We start from the raw sequence: 21892 nt of genomic DNA on the forward strand, positions 1-21892 counted from the left end.
AGCCTGTGCGTCCGGAGCCTGTGTTCCGCAATGGGAGAGGCCACAGTGGTGAGAGGCCCAGGTACCGCGCAAAAAAAAAAAAACACAAAAAAACCACATAATCATCTAAATAAATGCGGAAAAACCTTCTGACAAAATTCAACACCCATTTATGATAAAAAATCTCCAGAAGGTGTGCAGAGAGGGAACATACCTCAACATAATAAAGGCCATACATGACAAGCCTACAACATCACAATCACACTCAATAGTGAAAGGGTGAACGCATTTCCTCTAAGATCCAGAACCAGACAGGATGTCCAGTTTCACCACTTTTATTCAACATAGTTTTGGAAGTGTTAGCCATGGCATCCAGACAAGAAAAACAAATAAAATGGATCCAAATTGGAAAGGAAGACGTAAAACTGTAATTGTTTGCAGATGACATGATATTATACATAGAAAACCATAAAGATTCTTCCAGAAATAAACTAGAGCTCATCAATGAATTTGGTAATGATGCAGGATACAAAATTAATACACAGAAATCTCTTGCCTTAGGGGGCAGAGAGCAGAAGCAAAAAGAACTACAATCCTGCAGCCTGTAGAAAAAAAAACCACATTCACAGAAAGATAGGCAAAATGAAAAGGCAGAGGGCTATGTACCAGATGCAGGAACAAGATAAAACCTCAGAAAAACAACTAAATGAAGTGGAAATAGGCAACCTTCCAGAAAAAGAATTCAGAATAATGATAGTGTAGATGATCCAGGACCTCAGAAAAAGAATGGAGCCAAAGATCGAGAAGATGTCAGGACTGTTTAACAAAGACCTAGAAGTATTAAAGAACAAACAAACAGAGATGAACAATACGATAACTGGAATGAAAAATACCCTAGAAGGAATCAATAGTAGAATAACTGAGGCAGAAGAACAGATAAGTGACCTGGAAGACAGGATGGTGGAATTCACTGCAGTGGAACAGAATAAAGAAAAAAGAAAGAAAAGAAATGAAGACAGCCTAAGAGACCTCTGGGACAACATTAAATGCAACAACATTCACATTATAGGGGTCCCAGAAGGAGAAGAGAGAGAGAAAGGGCCAGAGAAAGTATTTGAAGAGATTATAGTCAAAACTTCCCTAACATGGGAAAGGAAATAGCCGTCCAAGTCCAGGAAGTGCAAAGAATCCCAGGCAGAAGAAACCCAAAGAGAAACATGCCAAGACATATAGTCATCAAATTGACAAAATTAAAAACAAAGAAACATTATTAAAAGCAACAAGGGAAAAATAAATAATATACAAAGGAGCTCCCATAAGGTTAACAGCTGATTTCTCAGCAGAAACTCTACAAGCCAGAAGGGAGTGGCATGACATATTTAAAGTGATGAAAGGGAAGAACCTACAACCAAGATTACACTACCTGGCAAGGATCTCATTCAGATTTGATGGAGAAATCAAAAGCTTTACAGACAAGCAAAAGCTAGTGAATTCAGCACCATCAAACCAGCTGTAGAACAAATGCTAAAGGAACTTCTCTAAGTGGGAAACAGAAGAGAAGAAAAGGACCTACAAAAGCAAACCCATTACAATAAAGAAAATGGTAATAGGAACATACATATCGATAATTACCTTAAACGTGAATGGATTAAATGCTCCAGCCAAAAGACATAGGCTCATTGAATGGATACAAAAACAAGACCCATATATATGCTGTCTACAAGAGACCAACTTCAGACCCAGGGACACATACAGACTGAAAGTGAGGTATGGTAAAAGATATTCCATGCAAATGGAAATGAAAAGAAAGCCAGAGTAGCAATACTCATATCAGATAAAATAGACTTTAAAATAAACTACGTTACAAGAGACAATGAAGGACACTAAATAATGATCAAGGGATCAATCCAAGAAGAAGATATAACAATTACAAATATATATGCACCCAATATAGGAGCACCTCAATACATAAGGCAAATGCTAACAGCTATAAAAGAGGAAATCAACAGTAACATAATAATAGTGGCGGACTTTAACACATCACTTACACCAATGGACAGATCATCCAAAATGAAAATTAATAAGGAAACACAAGTTTTAAATGACACAGTAGACCACACAGATTTAATTGATATTTATAGGATATTCCATCCAAAAACAGCAGAGTATACTTTCTTCTCAAGTGCACATGGAACATTCTACAGGATAGATCAGAACTTTGGTCACAAATCAAGCCTCAGTAAATTTAAGAAAACTGAAATCATATCAAGCATCTTTTCTGACCACAACACTATAAGATTAGAAATCAATTACGGGAAAAAAACCGTAAAAAACACAAAAACATGGAGGCTAAACAATACACTACTAAATATCCAAGAGATCACTGAAGAAATCAAAGAGGAAATCAAAAAATATCTAGGGACAAATTACAACAATAACATGACAATCCAAAACTTATGGGATGCAGTAAAAGCAGTTCTAAGAGGGAAGTTTATAGCAATACAAGCCTACCTCAAGAAACAAGAAAAATCTCAGGTAAACAATCTAACCTTACACCTAAAGATCTAGAAAAAGAAGAAGAAACAAAACCAAAAGTTAGCAGAAGGAAAGAAATCATAACGATCAGAGCAGAAATCAATGAAATAGAAACAAAACAATAGGAAAGATCAATAAAACTAAAAACTGGTTCTTTGAGAAGATAAACAAAATTGATAAACCATCAGCCAGACTCATCAAGAAAAAGAGGGAGAGGACTCAAATCAATAAAACTAGAAATGAAAAAGGAAAAGTTACAACAGACACTGCAGAAATACAAAGTGTCTTAAGAGACTACTACAAGCAACTCTATGCCAATGAAATGGACAACCTGGAAGAAATGGACAAATTCTTAGAAAGGTATAACCTTTCAAGACAGAACCAGGAAGAAATAGAAAATATGAACAGACAAATCACAAGTAATGAAATTGAAACTCTGATTAAAACTCCTCCAACAAACCAAAGTCCCGGGCTGGATGGCTTCACAAGTGAATTCTATTAAACATTTAGAGAAGAGCTAACACCAATCCTTCTCAAACTCTTCCAAAAATTTGCAGAGGAAGGAATACTCCCAAACTCATTCTACGAGGCCACCATCACCCTGATACCAAAATAAGACAAAGATACTACAAAAAAAGAAAATTACAGACCAATATCACTGATAAATATAGATCCAATATTCCTCAACAAAATACTAGCAAACAGAATCCAACACACATTAAAAGGATCATACACCATGATCAAGTGGGATTTATTCCAGGGATGCAAGGATTCTTCAGTATACTCAAATCAATCAATGTGATACACCATATTAACAAATTGAAGAATAAAAGCCATATGATCATCTCAATAGATGCAGAAAAAGCCTTCAACAAAATTCAACCTCCACTTATGATAAAAACTCTGCAGAAAGTGGGCATAGAGGGAACCTACCTCAACATAGTAAAGGCCATAAAAAAAAAAAAAGAAATCTCTTGCCTTTCTATACAGTAACAATGAACCAACAGAAAGAGGAATTAGAGAAACAGTACCATTTACCATCACATCAAAAAGAATAACATACCTAGGCATAAACCTACCTAAGGAGACAAAAGATCTGTACACCAAAAACTATAAGATGCTCATGAAAGAAATTGAAGATGACATAAACAGATGGAAATACAATACATACTATGTTCTTGTATTGGAAGAAACAACATTGTTAAAAGGACTATACTACCCAAGTCAATCTACAGATTCAGTGCAATCCTTATCAAATTACCAATGGCATTTTTCACAGAACTAGAACAAAAAATCTTAAAATTTGTATGGAGACACAAAAGACACTGAATAGCCAAAGCAATCTTGAGAAAGAAAAACAGAGCTGAAGGACTCAAGCTCCCTGACGTCAATCTATACTATAAAGCTACGTTCATCAAAACACTATGGTAATGGCACAGAAACAGAAATATAGATCAATGGAACAGGATAGAAAGCCCAGAAATACACTCACACATCTATGGTCTATTAATCTATGACAAAGTAGGTAAGACTATACAACAGAGGAAAGACTGTCTCTTCAATAAGTGGTGCTGGGAAAACTGGAGAGCTACATGTAAAAAAATGAAAATAGAACTCTTTTAACACCATACTCAAAATAACTCAAAATGGGTTAAAGACCTAAATGTAAGACTGGACACTATAAAACTCTTAGAGGAAAACATAGGTAGAACACTCTTTGACATAAATCACAGCAATATCTTTTTGATCCACCTCCTAGAGTAACGAAAATAAAAACAAAAATAAACAAATGGTACCTAATTAAACTCAAAACCTTTTGCACACCAAAGGAAACCACAAACAAAATGAAAAGACAAGCACAGAATGGGGAAAAATATTTGCAAACAAAGTGACCGACAAGGGATTAGTCTCCAAAGTTTACAAACAGCTCATGCAGCTCAATATCAAAAAAACAAACAAGGCAATCAAAAATGAGAAGACCTAAATAGTCACTTCTCCAAAAAAGACATACAGATGTGCAAGAGGCACATGAAAGAATGCTCAAAATCACAAATTATTAGAGAAATGCAAATCAAACCTACAATAAGATATCACCTCACATGAGTCAGAATGGCCATCATCAAAAAAATCTACAAGCAATAAATGCTGGAGAGGGTATGGAGAAAAGGGATCCCTCTGGGCTCCCTGGTGGGAATGTAAATTGGTACAGCCACTATGGAGAACAGTATGGAGGTTCCTCAAAAAAATAACAACAGAGCTACCATATGATTCAGCAATCCCACTCCTGGGCATATATCTGGAGAAAAACATGGTTTGAAAGGTACATGCACCCCAATGTTCATCACAGCACTGTTTATGATAGCCACAACATGGAAGCAACCCAAATGTCCATTGACAGATGAATGAATAAAGAAGATGTGGTACATGTATACAATGAAATATTACTCAGTCATTCAAAAGAATGAAATAATGCCATTTGCAACAACATAAATGGACCTTGAGATTATCATACTAAGTGAAGTAAGTCCAATTGAGAAAGACAAATATCATATGATATCACTTATATGTGGGACCTAAAAAAACGATAAAAGTGAACTTATTTACAAAACAGAAACACAGACTTAGAGAATGAACATATGGTTCCTGGGGGGAAGGGTATCAGGGAGAGATAGATTGGGAGTTTGGAATTGACATGTATACACTGCTATATATATAATAGTTAACCAACAGGGACCTACTGTATAGCACAGGGAAATCTGTGGGATATTCTCTAATAACCTAAAAGTGAAACGAATTTGAAAAAGAATACACACATATATATGTATAACAATAGATACATGCAGTGTATATAAGTCACTTTGCTGTACACCTGAAACTAACACAACATTGTTAATCTACACTACTCCAATATAAAATAAAAATTTTTTAAATGGCAAAAATTAAACATAAGGAGAGAATCTTAAAAGCACCAAGAGGAAAGCAACTAGTTGCATACAAGGAACTCCAGAAGACCATCAACTGACTTTTCAGCAGAAACTTGGCAGACCAGGAGGGAGTTGAATGATATATATAAAGTGATGAAAGGAAGAAAATTATAACCAAGTATACTCTACCTGGCAAGGATATCATTCAGATTTCAAGGAGAGATAAAGAGCTTTACAGGCAAGCAAAGATAAAAAAGAGTTCAGCACAACTAAAAAGTTTTTACAAAAAATGTTAAAGGAAACTTGCTAAGTGGAAAAGAAAAGACCACAACTAGAAATATGAAAATTATGAAAGGAAAATTCTCATTGGTAAAGGCATACATATGGTGAAGGTAGTTAGATAAAGCACTTATAAAATTAGTAGGAAGTTTAAAGGACAAAAGTAGTGAAATCAACTATACCAACAAGGACTTAAGAGACACACAAAACACAAAGATGTAAAGTATGATGTCAAAAATATTAAACGTGGCAGGGGGAGGAGTAAAATGAATGTGGTTGTTAGAAAGCATTTGAACTTGAGACTATCAATTTAAAATAATCATATATATACACACACACACATATATATATATAAAATCACGAACAAAAAACATAATATGCACACAAAAAAGAGAAAGTAATCCAAATACAATGCTAAAGACAGTCCTGAAATCACAACAAAACAGAGCAAAAGAAAAAGGAGCAAAAAAGAAAAACAAAAACAAACAGAAAACAATTAACAAAATGGCAATAAGTACATACCTACAAATAATTACTTTAAATGTAAATGAACTAAATGCTCCCATCAAAAGATATAGAGTATGTTACCTCTATGCCTACTGTGTGGAGAGCTTGTATCATAAATGGAGGTTGAAGTAATCAAAAGCTTTCTTCTGCATCTATTGAGATGAGCATATGGCTTTTATTCTTCAATTTGTTAATGTGGTATATCACATTGATTGCTTTGCTGATATTGAAAAATCCTTGCATCCCTGGGATAAATTCCATTGATCATGGTGTATGATCCTTTTTATGTACTGTTGGATTTGGTTTGCTAATATTTTGTTGAGGATTTGTGCATCTATATTCATCCCTGATATTGGCATATAGTTTTCTTTTATTGTGATATCTTTCTTTGTCTAGTTTTGGTATCAGGGTGAAATTGTCCTCATAGATGAGTTTGGAAGCAGTCCTTCCTCTGAAATATTTTGAAATAGTTTGAGAAGGATAGGTGTTAACTTTTCTGTAAATGTTTTGTAGACTTCAGCTGTAAAGACTTCTGGTCCTGGACTTTTGTTTGTTGGGAGTTTTTTGATTACTGATCCAATTTCATACTGATCAGTGGTCTGTTCGTATTTACTTCTTCTTCCTGGTTTAGTGATGGGAGAAAGTAATTTCTAAGAAGTTTTCCGTTTCTTCTAGGTTGTCCATTTTATTGGCATACAGTTGTTTGCAGTAAATGCCATATATGTCAAACCCACAGATAACATCATACTCAACAGTGAAAAGCTGAAAGCATTTTCTCTAAGATCAGAAACAAGAGAAGGATACCCACTCTCACCACTTTTATTCAATATAGTCTTGGAAGTCCTGGCCACAGCAATCAGATAAGAAAAGGTAAAAAAAGAATCCAAATTGCAAAGTAAGAAGTAAATGTGACACTGTTTGCAGATAATATGAATACATAGAAATACACATAGATAATACAATACATAGAAAATACTAAATACACCACCAGAAAATTAAGAGCTCAGCAATGAATCTGGTAAAGTTGAAGGATACAAAATTAATATACAGAAATTTGTTGCATTTCTATACACTAACAATGAACTATCAGAAAGAGAAATTGAGGAACCATCTCATTTCCCATGGCATCAAAAAAGAATAAAATACCTAGGAATAGATTTACCTAAGGAGGCAAGAGACCTGTACTTGGAAAACTATCAGGCACTGATGAAATTAACTGAAGATGACACCAACAGATAGAAAGATTTATCACATTCATGAACTGGAAGAATTAATATTGTTTAAATGACAATACTGCCTATAGCAATCTACAGATTCAATGCAACCCCTATCAAAATACCCATGGTACTTTTACAGAAGTAGAACAAATAATTTTAAAATTTGTGTGGAGACACAAAAGACCCTGAATAACCAAAACAATATTGTAAAAGAAGAATAGAGCTGGAGGAATCATACTCCCTGACTTCAGACTATACTATGAAGCTACAGTAATCAAAGTAGTATGGTATTTTCACCAAAAAAGACACATAGATCCATAGAACAGAATAGAGAGCCCAGAAGTAAACCCACACACTTATGATCAATTAATCTACAACAAAGGATGCAAGAATATACAATGGAGAAAAGACTGTATCTTCAATAAGTGATGCTGGTAAAACTGGAAAGTTACATGTCAAAAAATGAGACTAGAACATTTCCTCACTCCATATACAAAATAAACCCCAAATGAAATAAAGACCTAAATGTAAGACCAGAAACCATAAATATTCTAGAAGAAAACATGGGCAGAATACTCTTTGACAAAAATCATAGCAATTATGTTTTTGGATTTGTCTCCTAAAGCAAAGGAAATAAAAGCAAAAATAAACAAATAGGACCTAGTTAGATTTTAAAAACTTCTGCACAGCAAAGAAAATCATTGACAAAATGAAAAGACAACCTACAAAATGGGAGAAAATATTTGCTAATAGTATGACTGATTAGGGCTTAATATCCAAAATATATAAACAGCTCATACAACTCAATATCAAAAAACCCCAAACAATCCAATTAAAACACGGACAAAAGAACTGAATAGACCTATTTTCCAAAGAAGACAGACAGATGGCCAACAGGCACATGAAAAATGCTCAACATTGCTATTCTTCAGAGAAATACAAATTAAAACCACAGTGAGATACCACCTCTCACCTGTCAGAATTGGGTATCATCAAAGAAGAACACAAATAACAAATGTTGGCAAAGATGTGGAGAAAAAGGAACCCTCTTACACTGTTGGTGAGAATGTAAATTGGTGCAGCCATGGTGGAAAACAGTATGGAGTTTTCTCAAAAAACTAAAAATAGAACTACTATATGATCCAACAATTCCACTCCTGGGTATATATCCTAAGGAAAAACAAAATCACTAATTTGAAAAGATACATGTGCCCCAATGTTCATAGCAGCATTATTTACAATTGTCAAGATATAGAAGCAACCTAAGTGTTCATCAACAGATGAATGGATAAAGAAAATGCAGTTCTGTCTATAATGGAATACTACCCAGCCATAAAAAGCAGTAAAAATCTGCCATTTGCAAAACCATGGATGAAGTTGGAGTATATTATGCTAAGTGAAATAAGTCAGACAGAGAAAGACAAATACTGTATGATATCACATACATGCGGAATCCTAAAAATCAAAATAAGTAGGGAATTCAACAAAAAGGAAACAGACTCACAGACATAGAGAACTAATTAGTGGTAGGGGGGCAGTATAGGGGTAGGAGATTATGAGGTACAAACAATCATGTATAAAATAAGTAAGCTAAAAGGATATATTGTGCAATACCTGTAGTACAGCCAATATTTTATAATAACTATAAATGAAGTATAACCTTTAAAAATTGTGAATCACTATGTTGTACTACTGTAACTTATATTGTACATCAACTATATCTCAGAAAAAAAGATGTAAGCTGATACCACCCCCCAATAAAAAGATATAGAGTAGATTAAGGAATTAAATAACAAGACCTATACATATGCTGCCTGCAAGAGACTCACTTCAGATCTAAAGACACACATAGACTGAAAGTTGAGGGGACAGAAAATGGTACTCCATGCGAATGGAAACAAAAAGATAGCTAGGGTGCCAATCAGACAAAAGAGACTTTAAAGCAAAATAATAACAAGAGACAAAGAAGAACACTACATGATTATAGGGATTGATCCAACAAGAAGATATAACAATTGTAAATATATATGCACCCCATCTAGGAGCACATAATAAAGCACATATTAACAAAAATAATGGGAAAAATTGACAGTAACACAATAATAGTAGGAGACTTTACGTGCCATTTACATCAATGGACAGATTATCCAGGGAGAAAATCAAAGAGAAAACACCAGCCATAGGACACATTAGAGCAGATGGATTAATAGATACATATAGAATGTTCCATCCAAAAGCAGTAGAATGCATACTCTTTTCAAGTGTTCATGGAACATTCTTTAGGATAGATCACATGGTATGCTGTAAAACAAGTCTCAAAAAATTGAAGACAATAGCAATCATATCAAGCATCTTTTCTAGCCACAAAACTATGAGATTAGAAATAAACTGTGAAAGAGAGAAAGAAAAAAAGAAAGAAAGAAGGAGGGACAGAGGGAGGGATGGAGGGATGGAGGGAGGGAGAGGGGGGAAAGGAAGGGAGGGGGGGAGGGGGAAGGAAGGGAGGCAGATGGAAAAAATGCAAACACCTGGAATCTAAAAAACGTGTTAGAAACTGTGTGGACCATTCAGCAGTGGTCTCAACTGGAGGCATGTGTGAACAAATCTCACAAATAATGCTAAAGAAGGCCAGACACAAAACCACTATGTGATTTTGTTTATATAAAATTCAAAGCCAGGCAACACTAAACTATGGTAATAGATGTCAGAAAAGTGATTACTTTGCAGGAGGGTGAATAGTGAATGGGAAAGGGAAGAGAATGGCTTCTGCAGTGCTGGTAAACCTGTTTCTTGATGCAGGGGTTTGTTATAGAGTATATTCAATTTGTGAAAATCAATTGTGCTGTATATGTAAGATCTGTACACTTTGACTTACAAAGTTTATTTTTAAAATGTGACCCTTTAGTTCCATCTCTTACGTTTAGAAAGCCCTTCCAAACTGAGAGATTATTTCATAGTCGTCTATTTTCTTTTCTTTATGTTGTTTTCTTTCTACTTATGTGGAAATTATTTCAGTCAATGATATGAATTTTAATTTTTAAGTTTGAATCTTATATATAAATTATTTCAAGTCATATGAAAGTATCTGTTATATTTCAATTTATCATTCTTATTCTCATTCAAAAGTAGAAACTTGGTTGTTCTTAAATAAACAGCTACCTCTTTAGTGGGTGCCAACTTGAGTTAATGTATAATGTTGGGTTTGGGAGATAGATATTAATATTAAATATTGTCTACAGACCAAATTAAAAGTAACATTTGCAGATAACTTGAGTTTTTTCCTATGCCAAGAAGTTAATCCTAATTCAGCAATGGTGACACTAGAGATATAAAATGATTTATTTTGGAAAGGTGGACTTATAACCCACATCTTTTCTAACCCACATTTATAAAACCTCAGCTCCATTCCTTTGCCTTAATTCCTGAGCCTACTAGAATGTTTTGTCCCATTCTCAACAGTTCTTCCCTGTAAATTCCCTTTCTTCTGTTTCCATAAATATATAAATTCCATGACTCTATAAATTCTCTTTCTTCCATTTCTATGATTCAGGCTTTTTTTTAGTTCTGATTTCTTTTCTCTTTTCCTAAGCTACATTGTATAAAATATTTTCTACTGTTCTGTTGCTCTCTTTACTATTCTTTCAGTATCAGTTTACTTTTAAAAAGCTTATCCCCATTACATTATTGCACAAATTATGATACTGTTGTAAAAAAAACCCAATTTCAGCCTAGTAACAAATATTTATAATTTTTTCCATAAATACCCATATTTGTTCCATATTTTAACCTAGTGAAAACTGCAAATAATTACAGAATTAACTTTAGAAAATTCATTCTAATGACAATAATGGCATCCATTCATTGCTTATTGCTTACAGATGCAGGAGTTGGCAATTAAAGTGGTGGATGAGAGCAAGGGAGGTATCAATATGATGATGACCTTTCAAGTGTGCAAGCCTGGGATTATTATAATGCCTAGAGATGATATTCAAGGGGTGTAAATCAATAGAGTCAAAGTAAATATAAAAATACAAAAACATTTGTCTACTCACCTATTAATAATTAGCCATTGTTCAGAGTCTCTTGTGTACCTTCCTAATAACCCCAGCTTCTGAGAAACTTCCCCTAGGCTCTCAAGGCCACCCCACAATCCAGCAATTAAAAGGTTGACCTTGGAAAAGAAAAGAACTTCCAGGACCCTACTCCCATTGCTCTCATCTATCTTGACAGGTGACAAACCTTTGAAATCTTACCCCTGGTAATCTTACAATGGAATAAAACTCATGAGAGGAATGGCAGATTTAAGGGTAAAATTGATGATTAATTCAAAATTGAACATAAGCAAATATTAGGGCTCAGTCTCCTATTTGTAAAATAAAGAGTTAACTCTAAAGGTCCCTTCAGCTCTAAGGACTCTAATATTACCTTATTACAAAAATTAGAAATTAACTTATTTTCCAAACTTGATTGATGACACTGTAATGGAAGCAAATGAATAGTAAGGTGATCAAAAATAAAAATTTACACTATAAATGTATTTTTTTAATTTGAATTTGATAATTCTACATGAAGTTGGTAAAACTCATCAGAATTTGAACATGGAATAAAGCATAAAGTTAATTAAGCTGTATGACAAGAAGATCATAGATATGTGAATATAAAATCTAAGATGTCTATAAATTAAAAAAAGAATAAGCAAATGACAGCTGAATTAATTACTAAATGCCCAAAGTTTCACTAGAGGCATAAAAGCTCTAATAGTATTCAAGATAATTTAACAATTTCAAGTAAAGGGTGGAAATGAGGAGATAACAAACACTGATGGAGAACTGAGAGTCCATTAGATAGACAACATGGTTATTTTAAATACTATTTTCTATAACAATGAAATAATACAGCAAGAATCTACTATTGGGTTGGCCAAAAAGATAGTTTGGGTTTTTCTGTAACATCAAATGAAATTTTTGGCCATCCCAATACATTAAAGTCATTATAATCTGTACTGTGAGGAATAATAAGACAAAACACAGTCCTTAACCTCAAGGAGTTTACAATTTAATATGAGAGATAAAGCAGAAAGAAATAATTTCAATATAAGACATACTATGTTAGATATGCTAATAAATATTCCTAAATGGCAAGTGCAACACACAAGAGAGAAGGATTAAATGAATTTAGACATATAAAGAAATCTTTCAGACAATTCACAGCATTTAAATTAAGCCGGAATAGAAAACCAACAGGCAAAAATAAACACAGAAGAAGTTTTCCATGTGTTGAGGCTATCTAAGCAAATATATGGTGATAGAAGAGAGCAGGGCAAACTCTGAAACTGCATAATTGATAGTGGCTTAGAATAGCACTTCCCAAAATCTATCCTGCATATATCTTTTAGTTAAGCACCAGTTTGAAATGTTTATATAATTTTCTTCAAAATCTTATTGAAAATAAGAAAAATCTTTTTTCCTTGAAATACAGATCTGAGAGAACCCAAAATCATTCAAAGTGAGCAAAAGAATATAAAAATATTAAGAAAAATTAAAATATTGTTGTATAAAGATTGGAGTTTTTCATTAAGTCACATCACGTGGTAAGCTGTCTGGCACATAGTACATGTTCAATAACAATTTCTTCCAAAATTAATTAACAGAATTTCTATTGGATGATAAATAAATAAAAACATACGGAAGTAAAAAATTGATTGCCACTTCAGTTTTCAAATATATACTAATTAAATCATTCTTTCATGAGAGCAAGAGTAATAGATTGAAGGGGAAAAGAGGACAACACAAGCTAAATGTGAGAAAAATCGTTACTTAAACTTTTAGTAGGGGAAGAAAAAATAGTATGTAAATAAAATATAGATTATGAAATTCTGTTTATTAGCATTTTTTTAAAGTTTCAAAGAAGTAATAGGTAATGGAATAAGAAAAGATGCTGACTCTTATCTATTGAATGCATGTTTAGGACATTGAAGGTTAATTGCAAGTAAATAGAGGGCTATTGTTAGAGAAAGATTAATTAGAATAAGAGGAAATTAAAATAATCAGAAAAATATAAAGGTTTATATAAAAGCCTCCTTGTAAATGAGTTATAATGTCTCAGACAATGTTAAGTTCTTGAGCGAAGCACTGAACCAGGAATCAGTTATTTTATATAATGATGACATATAATCATGTAAATAAAACACCAAATGCATTTATCAAATATTATTTTCAAAGGTGACATACTAGAAAATGATAACATTTGTACAGCATTTCACAGATACATTTATTTACTTATAATGAGTATCACTATTTTAAATGGCTACATTTGAAAAATTTAGAGTGATAATGAAATTTTTACTCTATGTTCAGAGGACACCACAAGCCAGGATTTTATGACTGGCAGTTCACTAGCTCAGCCACTTCATCAAATCATCATTTTCTGGGAGACAGAAATTTATTCAGTGGCCCTTTTACAATCAGTCCCACATTAGAACCACTTAGTTTTAATGCAGAGCTGTTCCATTAATGCTCCTTGAATTTTAAATTAAGCTACTAAGCCAGCTGAAGAATTTGAAGCTTTTCAAGGATACTACCACTGATTGTTTTTGTAACCAGACTAGTCAGTTTCTTAGCACTTCAGCTTTTCAATTGTTAAAATGAGATTTAAATATTCTTCCTTCACATCACTTGATGAAATGGTAGGAACTATGGGAATGATTTTAGAAAAGTGGTGTAACTTGTTGAAATTAAGTACATAAGTACATTTAAACCAATTATTCATACCAAGGTGAAGCGATGTCTCTGCACGCTCAAATCACTGTTAATGTGTTAAAATTTTAAAAAAGTACATATGACTATATTTCTTTTATTTCAAAGTAGCTCAAGATACCCATCTTAATGTCAGCTGGTTGCTTCTCAACAGCATTACCACATTTTTGTATATCTCATAGATGCACAAGATGTTTGCTACAGAATTAATTTCAAGTTGATGAATTGAGTCAGACATACCATCAGATTTCTAACCTAAGATCACACCAATTCCTGAAGTTCCTAATCTGTAAATACCATTATCACCTCAATTATCTCATGTACCCTAGCAAGTAAAACACAATATAAGCGTGTAACACTGTCAACCATTTTTCACTTGAAGTTTTGACTGAAATACTCTCTAGATTGAAACATCAGATTACTCTATTGGTTTCCTATGGTTAAATTTATAGACTAAATAATATAGATGACTGACCAACTTTTCTCCACTTTGTAAGGGGACAACTCTAAACTTGTATTGAATGCAGACAAATAAAACTGATCTAAAAATAAAACAATTGATATAAAGTTATTTATATGCATAATAAACAGAAACCTCAATTAAATACAGCCAGGAGATCAGCAGAGGAAGCTCTCTCACACTGCAACAATAGCAGAGTCCAAAGGAGAAGAAAGACTCATCTTCCTTCCTGGCAAGGACTCAGACAATGAAAAGCCACATAGCCTTTCTTTCTTTTTTTTTTTTTTTTTAACATCTTTATTGGAGTACAATTGCTTTACAATGGTGTGTTAGTTTCTACTTTATAACAAAGTGAATCAGCTATACATATACATATACATATACATATATCCCCATATCTCTTCCCTCTTGCGTCTTCCTCCCACCCTCCCTATCCCACCCCTCTAGGTGGTCACAAAGCACCAAGCTGACCTCCCTGTGCTATGCAGCTGCTTCCCACTAGCTATCAGTTTTACATTTGGTAGTGTATATATGTCCATGCCAGTCTCTTACTTTGTCCCAGCTCACCCTTCCCCCTCCCCATGTCCTCAAGTCCATTCTCTAGTAGGTCTACATCTTTATTCCCATCCTGACCCTAGGTTCTGTAAATTGATACAGCCACTATGGAGAACAGTATGGAGATTCCTTAAAAAACTAAAAATAGAGCTACCATATGACCCAGCAATCCCACTACTGGGCATATACCCTGAGGAGATCATAATTCAAAAACAGTCATGTACCACAATGTTCATTGCAGGTCTATTTACAATAGCCAGGACATGGAAGCAACCTAAGTGTCCATCGACAGATGAATGGATAAAGAAGATGTAGCACATATATACAATGGAATATTACTCAGCCATAAAAAGAAACGAAATTGAGTTATTTGTAGTGAGGTGGATGGACCTAGAGTCTGTCATACGAGTGAAGTAAATCAGAAAGAGAAAAAAAATACAGATTCTTTCTTTACTGTAGCTCTCCCAACTTCTTTTTTTCTTTATAAAAGCAGCCCCTTCCCTTGCCCTGCAGGGACTTGCATGTGGCTTGCCCTGGTTACAGATTCTGAATTGAGATTCTCCACTGATCCTAAATAAAGCCATCTTTGCTGGAGAAATATCTGGCAGTTTATTTGTTTCAGGTCAACAATTTCATTAAACTTTACACAGTGCTGTCCAATATGATAACTGCCAACCATATGTTGCTACAGGGCACTTGAAATATAGCCAGTCTCAGTTGAGATGTGCTGTAAGCATGAAATACATACCAGATTTCAAAGACTTAGTATAAAAAAAATTAAATTTTTCTCCTTAATAATTTTATATTGATTCCATAATAAAATAACATTTTGCATGTATAAGATTAAATTTTTAAAATTATTTTTACATCAATTTCACTGGCTTAGTTTTACTTGTTAATGTTGCCACTAGAAAATTTGAAATACACATATGACTCACATTATATTTCTACTGAACAAAGCTAGTCTAGCTGTCAAAAAGAAAAAAATAAAGGATGGAAGCCACCAAGCAGATACTGTTTTCTAAAAAGAAGAATCAAAAGCACTCGGATATACATTTATAGAATTTAAATAATGATACACATATAGGATTTATGACAAATATTAAAGATGGCAGGAAGACAAAGAACAGAAAGCAGTCTCTGCTGATAATTACATTGTATCATAAAACACGAGTATCATATCATGTTCACTCTGATTTAAGAAAAGAACAACTACATTGAAAAATTATGCCAAATATATAAAAATGAATGCAAAAATGTAATAGCAATATGTTAATATACCACATGTAACCACCAGGTGGAATATCAACTTGTATCACAATCTACACAGTGACTATTTTATTGTATTATAAAACTTATATCTGCATTATTTTATAACTTTTAAGCATCATTTTTATCGGAGACTAAATTGCCTTTCAAATTTCATATATTATTTAGTTGAAAGGATTATCAAATTCATTTAATGATGATTTTGATTTTGCTTTTTATAAGTCATTCACCAAATGATAATTTTGCTTACATTAAAAAAAAACCTAAAAAAACCCCATGCTTTAATGTACATGGATTATACAGAATTCCACATTAAAATATTTTATATTCAAATATAGAGATATATTTCACATTAAAGAAAGCATTTTTACCCCAACATTAAAAAGTTATTAGGCCACTTATATAATTAAAATGCATTCCTCTCATTATTCTACTAATTGTAAAATTCATTTTGAAGAAATATTTAAAGTTCCCCTAACAATCTTTTCCCTCCCAACTTCACCCTTTTATTGTCAGACAGTCTTGAACTCCTCAGGCTTCCTTTGAATGTGCTGCTCATGATGGCATATCTACCACCTGCCAATCTTTCTCCCAAATAATTGATAATCCAATGACAACACAAACTTACAAAACCATGTATCCAAATATTTTCTTTGCTGCTAAATTCATGCCTCCAAGCATCATTTTTAATTGAAAAAAGTTCCTAAAGCTAATGAATCAAATGCTTTACTTCTTTGAACTACATTTCATAAATGATGTCTTTCTCTAACTCTACTTTTCAATCTATCCCTACTCTCTTTGACTTACCTTTGCTCTCACTCTAATTCACATAATATGAGACAGCTCTTTTATACATTTCACTAGCCTGTTTGATGTCTCTTAGGATTCTTTCAAAACATACACTCATTCATCTCTACCAAATTACCAAACTTCTTGTTACATAAGACTTTTACCTAAGAATGATTCATCCATTTTTTACATCACATTGAAAGCAAGGTACAGGAATACCTTGGAGGTATTGTTAGTTTGGTGCCAGACCACCACAGTAAAGTAAATATCACAATAAATTGAGTCACATGAATTTTTTGGTTTTGCAGTGCATATAAAAGTTATGTTCATTCTCCAAATAGATCACATGCTGGCCACAAAACAAGTCTCTATAAATTTAAGAAGATTGCAATCATATCAAGCATCTTCTGTGACCACAACAGTATGAGACTAGAAATAAACACAGAAAACACTGCAAAACCACAAAATGTTAAGGCTAAACAATATGCTACTAAACAATCAATGGGTCACTGAAAAAACCAAAGAGGACATTAAAAAAGACCTGAAGACAAATAAAAATGGAAACACAGTGATCCAAAAGTTACGGGATGCAGCAAAAGCAGTTCTAAGAGGGAAGTTTACAGTGATACAAGCCTACCTCAGGAAACAAGAAACTCTCAAATAAAGAATCAAACCTTACACATAAAGGAACTAAAAAAAGAAGAACAAATAAAACCCAAAGATAGTAGAAGGAGAGAAATAATAAGTATCAGAGCAGAAATATATGAAACGAGTAAAAACAGAAAAGACCAATGAATCAGAAGCTAGTTCTCTGAAATAATAAACATATTGATAAACATTTAGCCATGCTCATCAATAAAAAAAGAGCCCAAATAAATAAAATCAGAAACAAAGGGACAAGTTACAACTGATACCACAGAAATACAAAAGATCATAAGAGAATACTAAAAATTATACACCAATAAAATGAACAACCTAACATAAAATAAACAACTAAGAAGAAATAGATAAACTCCTAGAAATGTAAACTCTCCCAAGACAAAATCAAGAGGACATTTTTAAAAAGGCCAATTCCAGTAATTACATCAAATTAGTAATCAAAAAACTCTCAACAAACAAAAGTTCAGGACCAGATGGATTCACAGGTCAATTCTACCATCATTTAAATCACTTAGGCATTTAACCATCATTTAATCATTTAACATTTAACACAATCATTTCACACCTATCCTTCTCAAACCTATTCCAAAAAGTTGAAGAGGAAGGTATGCCAGAATCACTATGATACCAAAACCAGACAAGATGCCACAAAAAAGAAAATTACAGGCAAATATCACTGATGAGCAGACATGCAAAAATCCTCAACAAAATATTAGCAGACGGAATTCAAAATACATTTAAAGGATCATAGACCATGATCACGTAGTATTTAACCCAAGGATGCAAGAATGATTCAATATCTGCAAATCAATAAATGTAGTACACCACATTAACAAACCAAAGGTTAAAAAGCATGTGATCATCTCAATAGATGCAGAAAAATCTACTGTCAAATTCAACATCCATTTATGATAAAAACTCTTAACAAAGTGGATATATAGGAAACATACCTCAACGTAATAAAGACTATACATGACAAGCCCACAGTCAACATCATACTCAATGCAGAAAGACTCAAAGCATTTACTCTAAAAGCAGGAACAAGAAGAAGATGCCCACTCCTGCCACTTTCATTCAACAAAGTATTAAAGGTCCCAACCACAGAAATCAGATGAGAAAAAAAATTAAAAGGAATCCAAACTGGAAAGGAAGAAGTAAAGTGTCACTCTTTGCAGATGACATGATACTATATATATATATATATATATGAAATTCTAAAAATGCTATCAGAAAACTATTAGAACTAACAAATACATTCAGTAAGTATCAGGATACAAAATTAATATACAGAAATATGTTGCATTCCTATACACTAAAAGCAAACTATCAGAAAGAGAAATTAAGAAAACAATCCAAGTTACAACTGCATCAAAAAAATAAAATACCTAGGAATAAATTTAACCAAGGAGGTAAAATATTTATACTCAGAATACTATAATACATTGTTGAAAGAAATTGAAGATGAAGCAAAACAAATGGAATGACATACTATGCTCACAGATTGGAAGGATTTATATTGTTAAAGTGACCATACTATCCAAGACAATCTACAGATTCAAAATCATCCCTATCAAAATACCAATGTCATTTTTCACAGAACTAGGATCAATAACTCCCAAATTTGTATGGAAATCTCTGATAGACAAAACAATCTTGAGAGAGAAGAAGAAAGCTTCAGGTATCACTCTACCTGATTTTAAAGTCTACTACAAAGCTACTGTAATCAAAATATTATGGTACTAGAACAAAAACAGAACCATACATCAGTGGAACAGAATAGAGAACCCAGAAATAAATCCACATTTACATGGTCAATTAATCTACAACAAAGGAGGGAAGAATATAAAATGGACAAAAGACAGATTGTTCAATAAATAATGTTGGGAAAATTGGACAGCTATATTCATAGGAATTGACCTGGGCTACTTATTCACACCATACACAAAAATAAACTCAAAATGGATTAAGACTTAAGTGTAAGAACTGAAACTATAAAATGCCTAAAAGAAAAAGTAGGCAGTATACTCTCTTACATTCATCTTAGCAATATTTTTTTGGATCTGTCTCTGCAGGCAAAGGAAACAAAAGAAAAGGTGAACAAACGGGACTATATCAAACCAAAAAACTTTTGTACATCAGAAGAAACTATCAAGAAATAAAAACACAGCTAAAAACACAGAATGAAAGAAGATATTAGCAAACAATATATCTGAAAAGGGGTTAATATCAAAAATGTGGAAGGAACTCATACAACTCAACAACAATAAAAACAAACAAACAGAATAAGAAATGGGAGAGGACCTAAATAGACACTTTTCCAAAGAAGACATACAGATGGCACATACACCAGGCACATGAAAAGATGCTCAACATCACTAACCATCAGGCAAATTTCAAATCAAAACCTCAATGAGATATCACTTTACACATGTTCAGAATGACTATCAAAAAAGACAACAAATAACAAGTGTTGGTGAGAATATGGAGCAAAGGGAATCCTCATGTATTGTTGGTGGGATTGTAAACTGGTGAAGCTACTATGGAACACAGTAAGACAAATTCTCAGAAAATTAAAGAACCGCCATATGATCCAGCAATTTCACTTCTGGGTATTTTCCCAAAGAAAACAAAAATACTAATTTGAAAAGATATACGCACACCAATGTTCATTGAAGCATTATTCACAATAGCCAATATATGGAAGCAACCCGAGTTTCATTTGATAGATGAGGAAGATGATACACACACACACACACACACACACACACACACACACAATGGAATATTACTTAGAAATTTAAAAAAATTGAAATCTTACCATTTGCGACATGGATGAATCTAGAGGGTATTATAATAAGTGAAGAAGTCAGACAGAAAAAGACAAATACCTCATGATTTCACTTATATGTATAATGTAAAACAAACAAACAAACAAACAAAACTAACAAATAAAATGAAAACAGACTCATAGATACAGAGAACTACTGGGTGGGTGCCAGAACATAGGCAGGTAGTGGGTATGTGAAATAGGTGTAGGCGGTTAAGAGGTACAAACCTGCAATTATATAATAACTAAGTCATGGCATACTACACAACATAAGCAATATGTTCAATAATGTAATAACTTTCTATGATGATAGATGGTTATAATACTTATCCTGGTGATAATTTCATAATCTATGCAAATGTTAAAATACTTTGTAGTACACCTGAAACTAACAATATTGTATGCCACCTCTATTTCATTTAAAAATGTTATGTTCACACTGTACTGTTGTCTATTAAGTTTGCAATAGCATTATGTCTAAAAGAAACAATGTGCATACCTTAATTAGAAAATACTTAATCACTAAAAATGCTAATCATCATCTGAGCCTTTGGCGAGTCACAATCTTTCTGCTGGTGGAGGGCCTTGCCTTGATGAATTTTTCTACCCATGTAAGCAGAAGAAATAAGGGGAGGTGCTTCCTCAGGACAGGCCACTTTTTCAATCAAATTTGTTCCTGTATTAACAGTAGTGCTTGGGTATCTAGACATTTTCATCTTTTGGGGCTTGGCTGCTGGCTTATATAAAACACAGAGAGAATGGCCTTGCTTAGATCTTGAGCTTTAACCTAATGCTTCAGCTCCGTATACCAGTGAGCTCTAGGCTGGAATGGAGAACACTAGCCAAGTAAAATTAAGTGACTTTGATTTCCCACTTGTCATTCTCCTTTGGTATCTGTATATTCAGTCCCTTCAGGAACCACCTAAAGAAACAGTTATCTAGAGCAAGGTGAGATTTGAGCATGTCTGGGTTCCTTGGTTTAACATCATTTAAAAACACCTCAATATCAGTCCTACTTAAAACAGTAGAAACAGTGGAAAAATACTTAAAAAAGAAAGAGAAAAAGTAGTGTGTTCCACTCTTTTACTCATTAAGATGCTGGGGTATGCAGAGGGAGACCATGATTTTGGAGCTCT

At 33.3% G+C, this 21892-nt stretch overlaps 1 protein-coding gene across 3 annotated transcripts in view; it reads right to left on the reverse strand.

Moving 5' to 3' along the window:
• Positions 1 to 21892, reverse strand: part of CPNE8 (copine 8) — a 368836-nt gene that overhangs the window by 162053 nt on the left and 184891 nt on the right. The gene's annotated exons all lie outside the window — the stretch shown is intronic.

This window comes from Pseudorca crassidens, chromosome 11 (genome assembly GCF_039906515.1).
Source record: "Pseudorca crassidens isolate mPseCra1 chromosome 11, mPseCra1.hap1, whole genome shotgun sequence".
NCBI lineage: Eukaryota > Metazoa > Chordata > Mammalia > Artiodactyla > Delphinidae > Pseudorca > Pseudorca crassidens.